Below are 15,560 nucleotides of genomic sequence, written 5' to 3' on the forward strand. Positions count from 1 at the left end.
CCCTTACACTGCTATATATAGAAAGGAGGTCTTGTCATTTGTATCATCCAAGAATTGTTCATTTGTCTAACGTAAAGGAGGTTGCCCCATTGAAGAGGCTTTTTTCTAAGGTGTTGATCTATATTTTCTATCTTTTTGTGAGCTGGTTTCATAACACCATGTGGCATGGGCCCTACATTGTGAAACATGTTTTGAAAAAAGGGGCCTATGAGCTTATTGATTATGAAGTCAATCCTTTGAACAAGCCTCGAAATAGGCTTTACCTCAAGAAGTACTATGCTTAGGTCATCTTGCATGGTTGCCTGTGCACATTATTGTGTCATTCATTTTTGTACAATGTGGTTTGGTGTGTTAGTTTTTCAAATAGATTTCCTATTTACTATGTTTTCCGTACTTTACAAATTTCTATGAATCCCCACATCAGTTTCACTGATGGTGCTTGCTGTAGTACCTAGAATCTATCATCCGCGGCATGGGCTATTTATGACCCTCACGGTGAGTTGATTGATCTTCAAGGCATCTGTTTAGGTCGCACAACTAACAACATTGCTAAATAGAGTGTGGTCATCGAACTGTTTTCAGAAGCCATTGCTCTTGACATTCGAGACTTGGTTGTCAACCTGGATTCACAGCTTGTTGTCCTTCAACTCAACAAGCAATATTTCATCAGAAACCCTTAGATATTGAGAATATATCTCCATATTCGTCTTCTGGAAAGGCATTTTTTATTATATTACATATCATCATATTCCTAGATGCATGAATACATTGATAGATGCATTAGCTAATTATGTGTTGGATAGACATTTACGAAACATGTGAAATGATAAAACAAATCATTTGTACCATAGTAAGCAAGAAAATACAACATATATATATATATATATATATATATATATATATATATATATATATATATGGTGATAATGTTTGATACATTTAAACCCCAAAAAATAATATGTATGTCCAAAATAACATCGGTGGCTCGTAGGCCTCATATATATGTGGCACGCGGGCCTCAAAAATGTAAAATTCTAGACCTAGGAACTAATCAGCAGGGTGATTATGGTAGAATGACACGACTTGTGCAACACGAGTCATCAACCAGCAGATCCAATCCAATACTCCCACCGTGTGTCTCTGGTACTGGCAAGGAATTTCTCCCACCCGAGCATACTCTGGGATACCACAAGTCAACCCCTCAAAGATTCCTCGCTATCTCCTCCTCGTTGTCACTCCCCTCTTGATAAGGAGAAACAACTTCAAACTGGTGAGTGACGAACCTAGCTATTGGGGACATCCCAACAGGATGCTCTGGTCCAACATCTACCTTAACAAAACGAAATGTTATAAACACATATATATAAAAAACAATTAAAAAATCATAAAATTAAAAAATTGATTTTTTACCTTCATCGTCAAAATCCTCTCCATCTGGTAGCAGCATGTCCAAATATCCATGAAATTTGGTGCCACTATATGGCCAGTCCTCCACGATGATCAGCTGTTGTTGTAGCCATGAAAAGAAGGCAAGCCTATACAACATGTGTTGGCCCCCAATGATCCTAGGCATCAAACGGCTCCAGTGAGCCATCCACATGTCATGTGGCATTGGAGGATCTACATCAGTCAATTGGTACTAGAAATGGGGCACCTGTTCCAAGAAAAAGGTCACTAATATGGATCTGAAGAAAAAGTGCTTCATATTCCCCACCTTAGCTTTTGTCAACTAGCATTTTAGCGTTTTATGTTGATCTTCATGCCTTCCACCTGTTGATGCCTCGAAAATCGTTGCAACAACATTGGGGGATAACCACCCGGTCCGGACCTTAAAAGCAGCTCCTTTTCCGTTTGGTGTGGTGGCTCCGACTGTTCATCTAGGTCCAGTTACCTTCTCCCTATTGCTATTGGTTTATAATGTATCTTTAACTACCAATAGACAGGGACATTAGATCACTTCTTCTTGCTGATCAGGCAAGAGAATGACCCTTAAGCTGATTTGGGTTCAGCCAAGCCACAACTAAAGTTTTGCCTCTTTGAGGAGAGGACTTAAAAGAATGTAGAATTTACTATAAATGCAAGCTTATTCTATGATGCAAACAAAAGAAACTAATCTAAATCCTATCTTAATTAAGCAGATATAGATCTAACCCAACTAAGAGCAAGATAATTAAAGTATTGGGATTTAGATATGTCTTGTTTATAATGAATATCAAGTTAATGAAGTAGTTCAATTAACTGATATTATGGATATCAAAACACATCCTATTGAGACCTTTTAACTGAAATAATAAACCAACAACACTCAGGAAGTAGTTCACATAAATGATATTGATTATCAATATCAGCAAATCCAATAACTAAACAATAATATGTGGAAATAGTTCACAACATATTACCATTCAATAAATCAGTTTTAATAAGGCAGATTTCTGAGTAAATAGTTACTCAGAAGTCAGAAATTAATCCATAAGAACAGAGATACATGATAACAACATTGAGACAAACTACCCATATTGACAATAATGCACAAATATGAATAAAATGACACATTCCTGTTACCATAAAAATGAAACTGATATTTAAAACAGTAGTATTAAAAATACCAATTTATTGCATCCATTTCTCTGATCTTGGTCTCCAACAGTCCTTTACATTGCTTGAACTTCTGCCTTTAAAATTACAGCCACAATAGTGCAAACTCTGCCCCTCATACATAATCCAAGATACAAAGGAAAAATCCTCAATAATCCCCAGATCTGAGATTTCTCTCCTCTCTCCTACAACTTTAAATTCCTATAACAATAGTGCTTTCAGAAGTCTAAAATTGCAGAGGAGAGCAGCCCCTATTACATTCTGCAATCTATTACTTATACTATTTTTTGAAGGAATTCTTTGAGAGAAGAGTTTGTTGAAGAGAAATCTGCTAAATCCAATTTTATTTGCTCAAAACTCTGATCTTCAATTGCTGGAACATTCTCATTGACTGAGATTTTTTCTCCATATTTCTTCCACTGTTTTCCTGCAAAAGAAATCAAAATAAATTAAAATGCAATCAAAATATCATTTCTGGCAATTAAATCAAACCCAATCAAATTCTATTTAAATAAATAATTGAAAATAAAATATAAGCTCTGTATTGATGCTTGGAATGATTTGATTTGCAAAGGATATCATTGACCAATGGATCTGCAATTAGAAGAGGCTTTGGACAAATGAAATTAAAAAAAATAACTCAGAAAATTGATTTTGTTTTCAAAATTCGGAGCCTGATCTTCTGCCTGATTTTTGGCCCAATAAATGATTAAATCTGTTGGTGAAACCTCCTCCAAAATGTTCTCCTTGATTTTATCTTTCCAATGAGCCGTCCTGGGCCTCATTTGGCCAAGTAAAACTCATTCTATGAGCTTCCAAAGTTGAGGAGTCAAATCTGGCATGAATCTGGAAATTCTGTTGCTGGGCTAAAAAATTGTAATTAAAAACTAATCCTAAATTAGTTTCTAATTAAGTCTAATTTAATTGCTAATTGTAAACTAATTGTTTAATTAATATTAATCTAAATATCTAATTAACTGGAATATTAACTATTTATAAACTAATTAATAATATTTAAATTTTATTTAATTTAATTAATTTAATTTTATATTAATTAATTAATATAAAATAAAACATCAAACATTATGAATTATTATAATTAGAATTACATTTTCCACTCAAACGTATGAGTGTTGGATGATTTGAAACAAAAGTCAATTCTTTTAATATACATGTGAGTTTTTTAATGTAGGTTAATGCCCCCATCTCTTATCATGCCATCGGCGATCGGGAAGAATGGAGGGGCTCGTTAAACCTGTTTCATATGATAGCCCCGATGCGATATATCCAAATAAATATTTATTCCCTTTTGCTTTTCGGCGATCGGAGGAATGGAGGTGTCGGGTTATGGCATGTGCCCATTTAAAAGTCCTCGATGCGATAAACAATTTATCTCCGATGCGATATAAAAACTTTTGTTTAATTGGTGATCGGTATCGGGAGGGGGAAGTGTCAGGGTTCATTAAACTTATCACATATGAAACCTCCGATGCGATCAAAGCTTCCGATGCGATTTAAAATCTCCGATGCGATCAAAACAATTTTTATTATATATTTTTTGTTTTAAATTTTAATTTAATTAAATTAATTATATTTAATATATTAATTAATTTAATTAATTTAAAATTTAATTTTAAACATAAATTTTTATTTTTGTTTTATTTTTATGAATACAAGTTTCTAAACTACAGCCACTTAGCAAATAAATGAAAAAATAAACTACAGCCACTTGAATGTTTGGATTTTTTGAGATTAGGATTCGATTTGGAAATTGGAGTGAATTTCTTAACAATCCCAATAATTAATGATTTGGCCGCATAACTAAAAATGGAAAAATGTCAGTAAAAACTCGCTATGGGTTAATATTTAAAATGAATGCGTTATTGAACTAATTTATTTACAAAATGCAATATTGTACATTTTATGCATTTTTAACCCAGGCTAGATAAATGATGAGACTTCAAAGGAGTGCCATTTTCAAACCAGTTGACCAAATGAGGTGAAACAAGCGTCAATGGGAAGCTTATAAAAAATCGATTCTAAGAAAACAATCAAAACAAGAATCCAAAGAAAACTAAAAATTAACAAAAGCGTAGGGCAATCAACCAAAATAAAAATCCAAAAAGGTGTTTAGCCAAAATTTTATAGAAAGGGTCCTCATTATTTGAGTTGAGCAAGTCAAAAATGGGGGGTTGTGTTTTTATCACAACACCACCCAATTGAATATTGTCAGTGTTGTGAAGTCAATGGCATATAGGAGTTTCAACTTGTTACTCTCATGCACTACCTGGGACCCCACCACTTTGTTGATAGTCAACAGTAGCACTCTCAGTGTCAGATCTCAGACGGTGGCAATATCAATCTTGCCACTCTTGGATTTGAGGGCTTAAGAGCTATGTTTGGCAAGCAGCATGGATATTCTTTCCCCAATTGGTCATGACCCATATAAGTTGACTAGTTCGCCTCTCCAAGACAATCTTGTGATGAAATATATGTCTGAAGTTTCTAACTCCAGCTCCTGGTCACCAACAACGAATATTTCCTGATTTATGTCCCAAAGACTAATCAGGTATCGAAGCAACTTGGGTTGAGCCTACATCCCTGGTGTAAGAATTAAATTGAGGAGCCCACAGTCCCTCAAAGTGTTCAGGAAATTTGGATCATTCAGTTCTGAGTGTCCACATCCCCATGCTCACATTCTTTCTAGTCTACCATTTTCAACGATTCCTTCTTGAAAAACCATAGATTTGAGTCAATAATCATTTCTGGCCCATAAATTTCAAATTCCAACGGTGGTTTTGAGGGAAATTGTTTTTTTCCTTATTCATGGTGTCGGTGCGCCTATTTTAAAAATAGTTTCACCAATAGTGCGATAGGCTGTTTTAATTACCCTCAACCAACGCGATTCTGTGCTCGGAAGTGACGCCGACTGAGGGTGAATTTTTTTTGACAAATCCACCCTCAAAAATCTAAAAAATCATTAAAAATAGGAATAAATGGTATGAAAATAAAGCTTAGGGCTTTGGCTCTTATCTGTAACTAGTGGCTCAGCGAATGACCTCTCGGATCTCTCGCAATCTACTTCAGAACAATTAGGGCAAAAGTGAGTAAAAAGTCTTTCACGGCAAGGTAAAATAGTAAATTGTAAAAAATATTTACTTTTCCTCTCTTTTATTCAGTTTTTCATGAAATATTAGGTTTTGTAAATGTTTTGACCTATTTTTCCTCAAGATTTAGATAATGCACTTTACCTTTTTGCACAAAGACAAGTGATGGATGTTTGACGATGATGTCGAGTCATGTTTCAGATCTTTTCTCGACTAGTAAAACTCATATGAAAAGATTGCCGAGTATTTTTCCCTTTTAACTCGTTAAAGAGAATAAAATGTGGGGTTTGCTTTCAAGCTCTTTTCCGACCCCTTAAAAATGAAAAGATAGCTGAGCCCTTGTCGTTTCGTACTCATTAACGGATGTGAAACATCACGTGCCTAGTATAAGTTTACCCCTTTTTCGGGCTGGGATGCACTATTTACGAAATAGGTACTCCTTGACTGAAATGGTCAAGTGGTTCTCTCAAGTATCGTTTTCTACCTATTTGGGCTCGAGAGACACAAATGTACGAAAAGGGACTATGTGGAGTATTTTTTTCGTGTCTTTTTCAAACTCTCTAAACATGAAAAAGGTGTTGAGTTACACCTTTGTCGAGCTCATTAAAATATTAAACGACATCGGTTTCATCACCATGACGAACATGAGCTTCTTCTTCCTAAGGCTCGTTAAACTTACTAGGTTAGATTTGTCCGAAGGATGAAATTACAATGCAAGCATATGCTATCCCCTTGAAGATTGAGATCAAAAAATAATTGGGTACCTACCAAAAATGGTGGGGAAAATTTGGAAATCTAATCAGTTGTGTCGGTAGCTCACTCTTGAATATGACACTTTCTGCTTCGTCTTGAGATGGGATATCCTCCTTTTTATCGTTGACCTTCCTGGGTTGGGCCATTCATTTTTGCCTTCCATTTGATCTCTGCCACTTCATCATGACCACTGATCCTATGGATCCAAAAGGTGCAAAACTTCTAGTCGTGTCGTCGATATGTTCAAGAGTTGTCCTTCTGCAATTATACTTACCCCTGATTCTTTGTATCATCCAAAATCGTTTTTCATCCCTTTGTCTCGTGTCGATGATGTGGGATACATTATGGCCGTCCTTCGACACGGTCGCTTCCTGTTGAATTCAACTCATTATCGAAGAATTTGATCGAGAGACTCCCTTCGAGTACCTTAGAGCTTGCATGCCCTAATGGCAAGATTCTTCACACTTGACAACAAGTTCACATTATTGGCTTTAAATCAAGTGATTTCATGAGTGTTCGACTTCAGTTCCTCTATTCAAATTCCATGGATTGTGCTGATAGTACCTTGAGGACCGCTGTCATTATTGGTGGTTTCTCTTGCGCTTGTTTACAGTTTACATCATTGACTAGTAATCAAGCTACTTTCTAGCATGTTCGACGTCAACACATCTATTCACATGTTAGAATTTGTACTTTGATCGGGTCATGTTGGAGTGCAAGACCCTGAGCTCAGATCACAAAATTCCAGGTTGCGAAGTGATGTGACATGGTTATTGTTGGGTCATGTTACATTCTTTCCATGTAGTTAACAGGGGGTTTGAGGGGCACCTGTAACACCACTTGATGGGGTCTGGGGCAGTGCCTTGGAAAATTTTGGTTTTGGACCCTATGTTAGGTTGGGCGGACCCACCTATGGTTTTGTGCATGATTTTTGCACATGTTTTTTGGATGTGATGGTTTTCGGTCCACGGTATTGGACGCGATGGTTTTTTGGTCCATGGTATTGAATGCTTCGGAATGTATAAATATGTATTATAACATTGAAAGGAACATAATGAAAAATCAAGCTGGTAGTCCCAATTTTGGGATCCAAGGGAAAATCTCTACGTATATGTGTTTTATGTGTTATGCTCTCACATTATTTATTTTCTGTGTTTTAGAATTCGTATGCAGGTAATTTATGTACGGGGTTAAAACCTACATTTGGTATCAGAGCCATGTTTGGCTTCAAGGGGATGCCTCTGTTGCTGAGGGGTTTCACTCAGGCCTGTGGTAGACCCTGTTCAGTGGGAGATCTGGGAGATCGATTCTGGTGGTGAAAGAAAATGGTGTGCAGTGGAAAGATAGAGATCGAGAAATTTAACGGTAAAAGTTTTGAGTTGTGGAAACTCAAGATGGAGGATTTGTTGGTGGATAAAGATCTATGGATCGTGGTAGATCCAGGTACTAAACCAATGGGAGTGCTCGATGAAGAATGGAATAAGTTGGATCGGAAGGCAAAGAGCACAATACGATTGTGTGTCTCAGATTCAGTATTGCTGAATGTATCAGGGGAAGTTACGGCGAAGGCTTTGTGGGACAAGTTAGGGACTTTGTACCAATCTAAGTCTTTGGTGAATAAACTGTTCCTACATAAAAAGTTGTATAACCTGAGGATGAAAGATGGAGACTCAGTGACAAAGCATCGGAACGCTTTTAATACTATGGTAAGTCAGTTAGCATCTGTTGATATTAAAATTTTAGATGAAGATAAGGGCATCAGTTTGTTGTGTTCTCTACCAGATTCATGGGATAGTCTGGTTATTGCAATAGGTAGCAATGCAACTGCCTTGCAGTTTGATGAAATAGTCTCAGCCTTGCTAACGGAGGAGATGAGACAAAAAAATATGGAGAGCCAAAATGGTGATGCCTTGTCTGTATGAGGATGGTCCCAGAACAGAAACAAAAATAAGTCATCAAGTGGGAGATCTAAATCTAGAGGGAGATCTAAATCTCCAGGAAAACCTGTAAAGGTGGTGTGCTGGAAATGCAGAAAGGAAGGCCACTTCAAAAGGGAGTGTAAATCTAAAGCTCCTGACAAAGGAAAGGGATCTAATGAGGCTCCTTCTGTAGAGGCGAAAACCACCTCAGATGAAGGTGGGGATGTGTACTTGGCTTCTTCAAGTACACATGTAGATCATGAGGCATGGTTGATTGACTCAGGTGCATCTTTTCACTTCACTCCCCATACAAAGTGGTTCTGCGAGTATGAGAAATATGATGGTGGTGATGTCTTCTTCGGGGCTGATAGGAAGGCTAGAATCATTGGTCATGGAAAAGTAAAGTTGAAGTTGCAAGGTGGAAGGGTTAGAACGCTTCCAGGTGTTCTACATATTGTTGCATTAGCCAGAAATTTGATTTCTGTAAGCAAGCTGGATGATGCAGGTGTAAAAACAGTGTTCGAGAAGGATACCTGCAAAATGGTTCGAGGAGCATTGGTATTGATGTGGGGAGTTCGGATTGGAACTGTGTACAAGCTGCAAGGTAGCACTGTTATTGATGGGTGCAATTGTTCTATGGTTCCTGAAAGTGGAGCAGAAAATCTAGTGGTCTCTGGAGAGAAGACCATGTTGTGGCATCAAAGGCTTGGACATATTGGAGAGAAGGGCCTTTGAATACTTCATGGTTAAGGTATGGTAGAAGGTATAAGTAATATCTCTCTGGATTTTGATTTCTATGAAAATTGTGTATATGGGAAACAAAATTGGGTGAGTTTCCCCTCTGGTGGTAAGAGGGTGAAACATATATTAGAGCTTCTGCACAGTGATGTGTTTGGACCTGTGAAGGTTCCATCACTAGGTAAGTCTGTGTACTATGTATCATTTATAGATGAATTCTCAAGGAATACATGGATATATTTCCTTAAGAAGAAATCTGAAGTCTTTGACAGGCTTAAAGAATTTAAGGCTTTAGTGGAAAACCAGACAGAAAAGAAGATAAAGGTGCTAAGGACAGATAATGGTGGAGAGTTTTGCAGTAAGGAATTTGAAGAATTATGCAAGAAGTGTGGTATAGCATGGAAGAAGACTACTCCATATACACCTCAGCAAAATGGAGTTGCAGAAAGAATGAACAAGATGTTGATGGAAAGAGAAAAAAGCATGCTCAGTGGTGTCAGGTTAGGATAGGAATTCTGGGCAGAGGCGGTGGATACTGCATGTTACCTGGTTAATAGGTGACCTTCATCAGCATTGGAGGATAAGACTCCACAAGAGGTATGGACTGGTAAGAAACCCTCTCTTTCACATCTGAGGGTATTTGGATGTGATGCATATGTACATGTTCTAAAGGAGAAATGAACCAAGTTGGATAGTACATCTGAAAAGTGCATCTTTATTGGGTTTAAGGATGGTTTAAAGGGTTATAAGCTTTGGAACCTAGTCCAACAGAAGGTTTTGTACAACTGAGATGTGGTTTTCAAAGAGGTAAAATATGTTATTAAACCTGAAGTCCAACCAAAGGAACCTGAGAAGATAGAGTTTGAGCTAAAGGAGGAAAAATTAGACTCTATAGCAGAGGAAGAATTAGAAGATGAAGAGCGACAAACTCCGACTGTGAGAAGATCAGTTCGAGAAAGAAGGCAGCCAGAAAGGTATAGTCCATCTACCTTCTGTTCAAAGTTTGCTTTGTCTGTTACTGATGATGATCCCAGAAATGTGAAGGAAGCAGTGGATTCAGAGGATGGAAAACTTTGGAAAGAGGCCATGGTTGATGAAATGGCATTTTTGCACAAAAATGAGGCTTGGGATTTGCTGGAGTTGTTGGTTGGAAGGAAACTCATTGGCAGCAAATGGGTGTTCAAAAAGAAGACAAATGCAGAAGGAAAAGTGGAGAAATACAAAGCTCGGTTGGTAGCAAAAGGTTATTCCCAGGTGTCGGGAATTGAGTTTGGTGATATTTTTTCTCCTGTTGCCAAGGTAACTTCTATTATATTACTTTTACCTGTTGCTACTGATTTTGATTTTGAGGTAGAACAGATGGATGTGAAGACAACATTTTTTCACAAGGATTTGGAAGAGGAGATCTACATGAAGCAACCTGAAGGGTTTGCAGTGAAGGGTAAGAAATAACTGGTATGTAAGTTAAAGAAGTCTCTATATGGGTTAAAACAATCACCAAGGATGTGGTATCAGAAATTTGATACATTTATATGGGGACTTGGCTTCACCAGAAGAAAAGCAGATAACTGTGTGTATTTTAAATTAATTGGTGATCGTGTTATTTATCTGGTCTTGTATGTGGATGATATGTTGTTGGTTGGAAATGACAAAGAAGTTATCCAGGATTTGAAGACCCAATTGTCCTCCAAATTCGACATGAAAGATATTGGTGTTGCAAACTATATTTTGGGCATGGAAATTAAAAGAGATCAGGCAAAGAGGAAGCTCTGGTTAAACCAGAGGAAGTATGTCGAGACATTATTGTAGAGGTTTAATATGCAGGATAGTAAACCGGTGAAGGTTCCTATTCCTGTAGGTGTGAGTTTATCTGCTGAACAGTGTCCCAAGACACAAGAAGAGGAAGATGACATGTCACGTGTTCCATATGCAAGTGCAGTCGGTAGCCTGATGTATGCAATGGTCTATACTAGACTAGAAATTGCACATGCAATGGGAGTATTGAGCAGGTTTATGTCAAAACCAGGGAAGGAGAACTGGGCAACAGTGAGGAAGGTTTTTAGGTATTTGCGTGGCACTAGTGATTATGGTTTGTGCTACCAAGGAAGACTAGGATTGGATAGAGTGTTGGATATTCATGGCTTTGTTGATGTAGACTGGGCTGGAGATCTGGATCAGAGAAGATCTACAAGTGGGTATGTTTTTAACCTATTTGGAGGTGCAGTCAGTTGGATGAGTAAGAAACAATCTGTAGTGGCACTGTCAACTATAGAGGCAAAATACATGGCAGCCACTCATGCAAGCAAGGAAGCAGTTTGGTTGCAGATATTGTGTTCAAGTATGAGGTTAGTACAGTAAGCTATAAGGATAGACTATGACAGCCAAAGTGCAATTTTCTTGGCAAAGAACCTTGCATATCATTCAAAGACAAAGCACATTGATGTTTAGTATCACTTTGTGAGGGATATGATAGAAGACAAAAAGATGTTGCTGGTAAAGGTGGACACGTTGAAGAATACTGTAGATGCATTGACAAAATCTGCAATCTCTGAGAAGTTCTCTTGGTGTGGAGAGACAATGGTCATTTTAGGGCTGGAAAAATGACTAAGCTCTCTTGTGGCCCCCTATGGAAAGAAAACAACAAGTGGGATAATGTTGGGTTGTGTTATATTCTTTCCACGTAGTTAACAGGGGGTTTGAGGGGCACTTGTAACCCCACTTTATGGGGTCCGGGGTAGTGCCTCGGAAAATTTTGGTTTTGGACCCTATGTTAGGTTGGGTGGACCCACCTATGGTTTTGTGCATGATTTTCGCACATGTTTTTTAGACGTGATGGTTTTCGATCCATGGTATTGGACGCAATGGTTTTTCAGTCCATGGTATTGGATGCTTTGGCATGTATAAATATGTATTATAACATTGAAAGGAACATAATGAAAAATCAAGTTGGTAGTCCCGGTTTTGGGATCCAGGTGAAAATCTCTGTGTATATGTGTTTTATGTGTTATGCTCTCACATTATTTATTTTCTGTGTTTTAGAATTTGTATGCAGGTAATTTCCATACAGGGTTAAAACCTACAATTATGTTGATATACATGTCTCTTTTAGATGGATGGTTGTGACCATACCATGAGTTATCATATGTGATCCTTCTCATTATTGGATGGTTGTGACCATACCTCAGTTTCGATATGATCCTCTTTATAGGATGGTTGTGCCCATGCTTGGATCAATTTACATGATAATTCTTTGGATGGTTGCATCCATACCATGATTCATGTATCATGTGACAGAGTTTTCAATCATGTATATGTATATGTACTTGCTTGCAAGTTTTCTGATGAGAGACTTCAGTTCCCCCAACTGAATCATAAAGCATTTCATCCCTCACTCTAGTTCGACCTTCACACTTTAGGGGACATCTATTACACAACATTTTGTCACTATCCCTATACTACCCGTTCCGTGATCCTAGAGGACCTCTACAATGAACCCTACATGCTTTCCCTTCATGAAGAAACTCCCATTGTGTCCCTCTTCATGAGCAGAACAATTCCCTTTTGCACCGTTTCCCCAAAATCTTCTGTTTTCCCCAGGTTAAAAGACTTGCGCTAATGACCCTTTTCCTGCTCGCACCGATATGTAGGGATTAACACTATCCCTAGCACCAACCAAAGCGACTAAGTTTTGTTCCAGCCACACCGATCCTCTTATGGAATTTTTTTTAAATATGGAGCCAAAGCTTCCATCTCTAGAAGCTTCGTAATGGAAGTCCGGTAAATGGTTTGGCCAGATGGGGTCGAGGATGTCAGTTTGGGCTCCTTTCCCTTATAAGGATGGAACTATCTCAATATATAAGACCTTCTACCATGATAAGAGGATCCATCTCCCATCCGTTCATGCTATATAACCTCCATTTTTCCCAAGCACAAGCTAGTGTTAATGTTGGCATGCTAGTGCTAATTAAGTTTGGAGCAAACATCAAGCTATTCATAGTTGTAACTCTCTAGTTGTGTGAAGGAGAAGTGTGAATTTGGTTTAGTGTGAAGCCTAAAGGGAAGAGCCTCAAAACTATCATTGTTGAGGCCATCATGGAATGCTAGCATAAGTGTGTGGGAATGTGGTTTTGTCGGAGGAGAACAACAACGTCAAGACAATGGTTGTAATCTGTTCTTGATTCAATATATATGCAACTATCGATTGATTTCCTACATAATGTGTCATCTTACATTTTTATGGTTTAATGTTTCTTGACATTTTAAATAGGTTGAATTACATTTTTTCTATTATCACAGTTGTTGTTTGCTGTTGTTTACTTGTTTCAAGTGTTTGAAGAAGGAAACAAGATATATCTGTAGCGAGCAAGAAAGGTCATCATCAAACGAGATAAGCTTACTAAGAGGTAGGCCCTATTAATTGCTTCTAACCTAAGGAAATCTTCCACATAATGTATCGGTTGTGGCTAGACCCATTATCGGGCTAGAGGAATTGTTTGTGTCCACACTCATAATTTTACTTCACCACACCTCCAGAAATGTGCAATTTTCAAGGGGAAGTTTCTCAATCTTCTACTGGGCCAAGTCTTGGTGAGTAGTCTGTGAAGGGAAAAGATCAAACTGTGATCGATAGGATGCCTTTGAGCAAGAAAGACACTGAAGCTTGAGGACTTGACGAAGCAAGGAAAGCTACTGTGAAGGTTGGTAGGAAGGCTCCAAAACAGGATAAGGAAAAATTTTGAAGGGTGGTTGTAGCAACTACAAGACACTCACAGATCACATTTCCTCCACCCAAATTACACGATCCCATTGCTCATGCATTGGAGGAGTCTTACATTGCAAGCACTCATTTGCAACGCAAGTTATCTTTGCTTCTTTCATTTTCTTGCATGTCATAGTCAAGAGTGTGCTTATGCTTCAAAGTTGAATGGTGTAGTGTCACACCACACCATGGGAAGTCCATGGACTATCCATCATGCACTTGCACTCACTTATGTCACGTGGGCACTTTGAAACATGAAGTGTGGTTGTCTTCATTGTTATATCTTTCTTGCTTGCTGGTTGCACCACTAGGTTTCTCGCGGACCAAGCCTTCACCAACATGGGTCTACCAATGCACTGGTGGCTGTATTCAAAGTATCACTTCACGTGATCAGGTCCATGCATCGTTAGTGTAGGAGTAGGAATAGTGTTTTCTTTCAGTTGTTTTCTTGCATGCTTGTTTGCTTATAAGCTTTGTTTGCATGTTTCTTGTCTTGCTTGTTTACTTGCCTGCTTTTCTTTCACTTTAGCTTCTGCTTTTGCTTCCTTGATGTTTGTTGGTTCATTTGTTTTGTTCGTAGGTTAGACTTGCATGAAACCATGTATGACTCTTGAAGCGAGTTGGGTAAAGTACAAGAGGACTTATATAGATATCACTACTTGGTTATCTATCATCTTGCATCTGTATGATGAGCTTGTTACTCTTAACCCATGAAATGTCGAAGGAAAATATGTATTTTTTGAAGTGAACCTTCATGTAAACACAACGCTTGCACTCTAGCTAGTGTCACCTTCTCTAGTCGATTGTTTTTGGGTTAACCCTTGTCAGCTCAGTCAAGTATATTAAGGTCAGAGGGAAAACCTTAACAGGTATGTCATAGATATAATAAACTATTTCTTTGCTAGAACAACCTCCTCTGCTCTCAATAATTCAGGATCCCTCTTCCCCCTTTGAAATGAATAAGTGTTACGCACAGTGAAAATGAGAAATGAAAAGTTAAAAAATGAACAATGAAAAATAAATAAGGTGAAAGAAGAGAAAGTTTTCCTGCATAGGGAGGTGATGCAAGTAACTCGGCCAGGGTACTAACTAGGCTTGCTGGCAGTGGAGCCATTCTTGTGTTCCTATGTGACTCCACCGGGGTACTGTCCAAGCCTATTGGTAGTGGAGCAACACCAAAGATGAAACTAAGACTCTGATGACTATACTGCTTGTCCGCCTATTCACCGCTCAACCCCAATCAAAACAACTGTATTGCCTTGGCTTGGAATGTGAGCCAATCAACCAAGGGCTTGGAAGATGTTACATCTCACAATCAAGCTAGTGTGAAACCAAGATGAGCTAAGAATTGAACAATACTTCTAGAGGTGTTAGACTTGGTTTTAATGAACAAGGTCTATGCAGAGAGTTGGAGTTCTACCAGTGTGTCGCCAAGTGTTGTAGCGGCTACAACCACCCTCAAAAATTTTTCCTTAGCCTATTTTGGAGCCTCCCTACCAACCTTACTCAACACTTTTTCTTGCTTCCTCAATTACTCAAGATTCATAGTTTTCCTCGCACAAAGGTAGCATGTCGATCACAATCGATCCATTCCCCTCACAGGTTGCTTACCAGGACTTGGTCCAACTACAGGCTGAACAAATTCTCCTTGAAAATTGTGCATTTCTAGAGGGAAACCATCCTTCCCTC

Source organism: Pinus tabuliformis, chromosome 6 (assembly GCF_031772625.1).
Source record: "Pinus tabuliformis cultivar Carrire ecotype Pingquan chromosome 6, CPIR1, whole genome shotgun sequence".
In the NCBI taxonomy this organism is placed as follows: Eukaryota; Viridiplantae; Streptophyta; class Pinopsida; order Pinales; family Pinaceae; genus Pinus; species Pinus tabuliformis.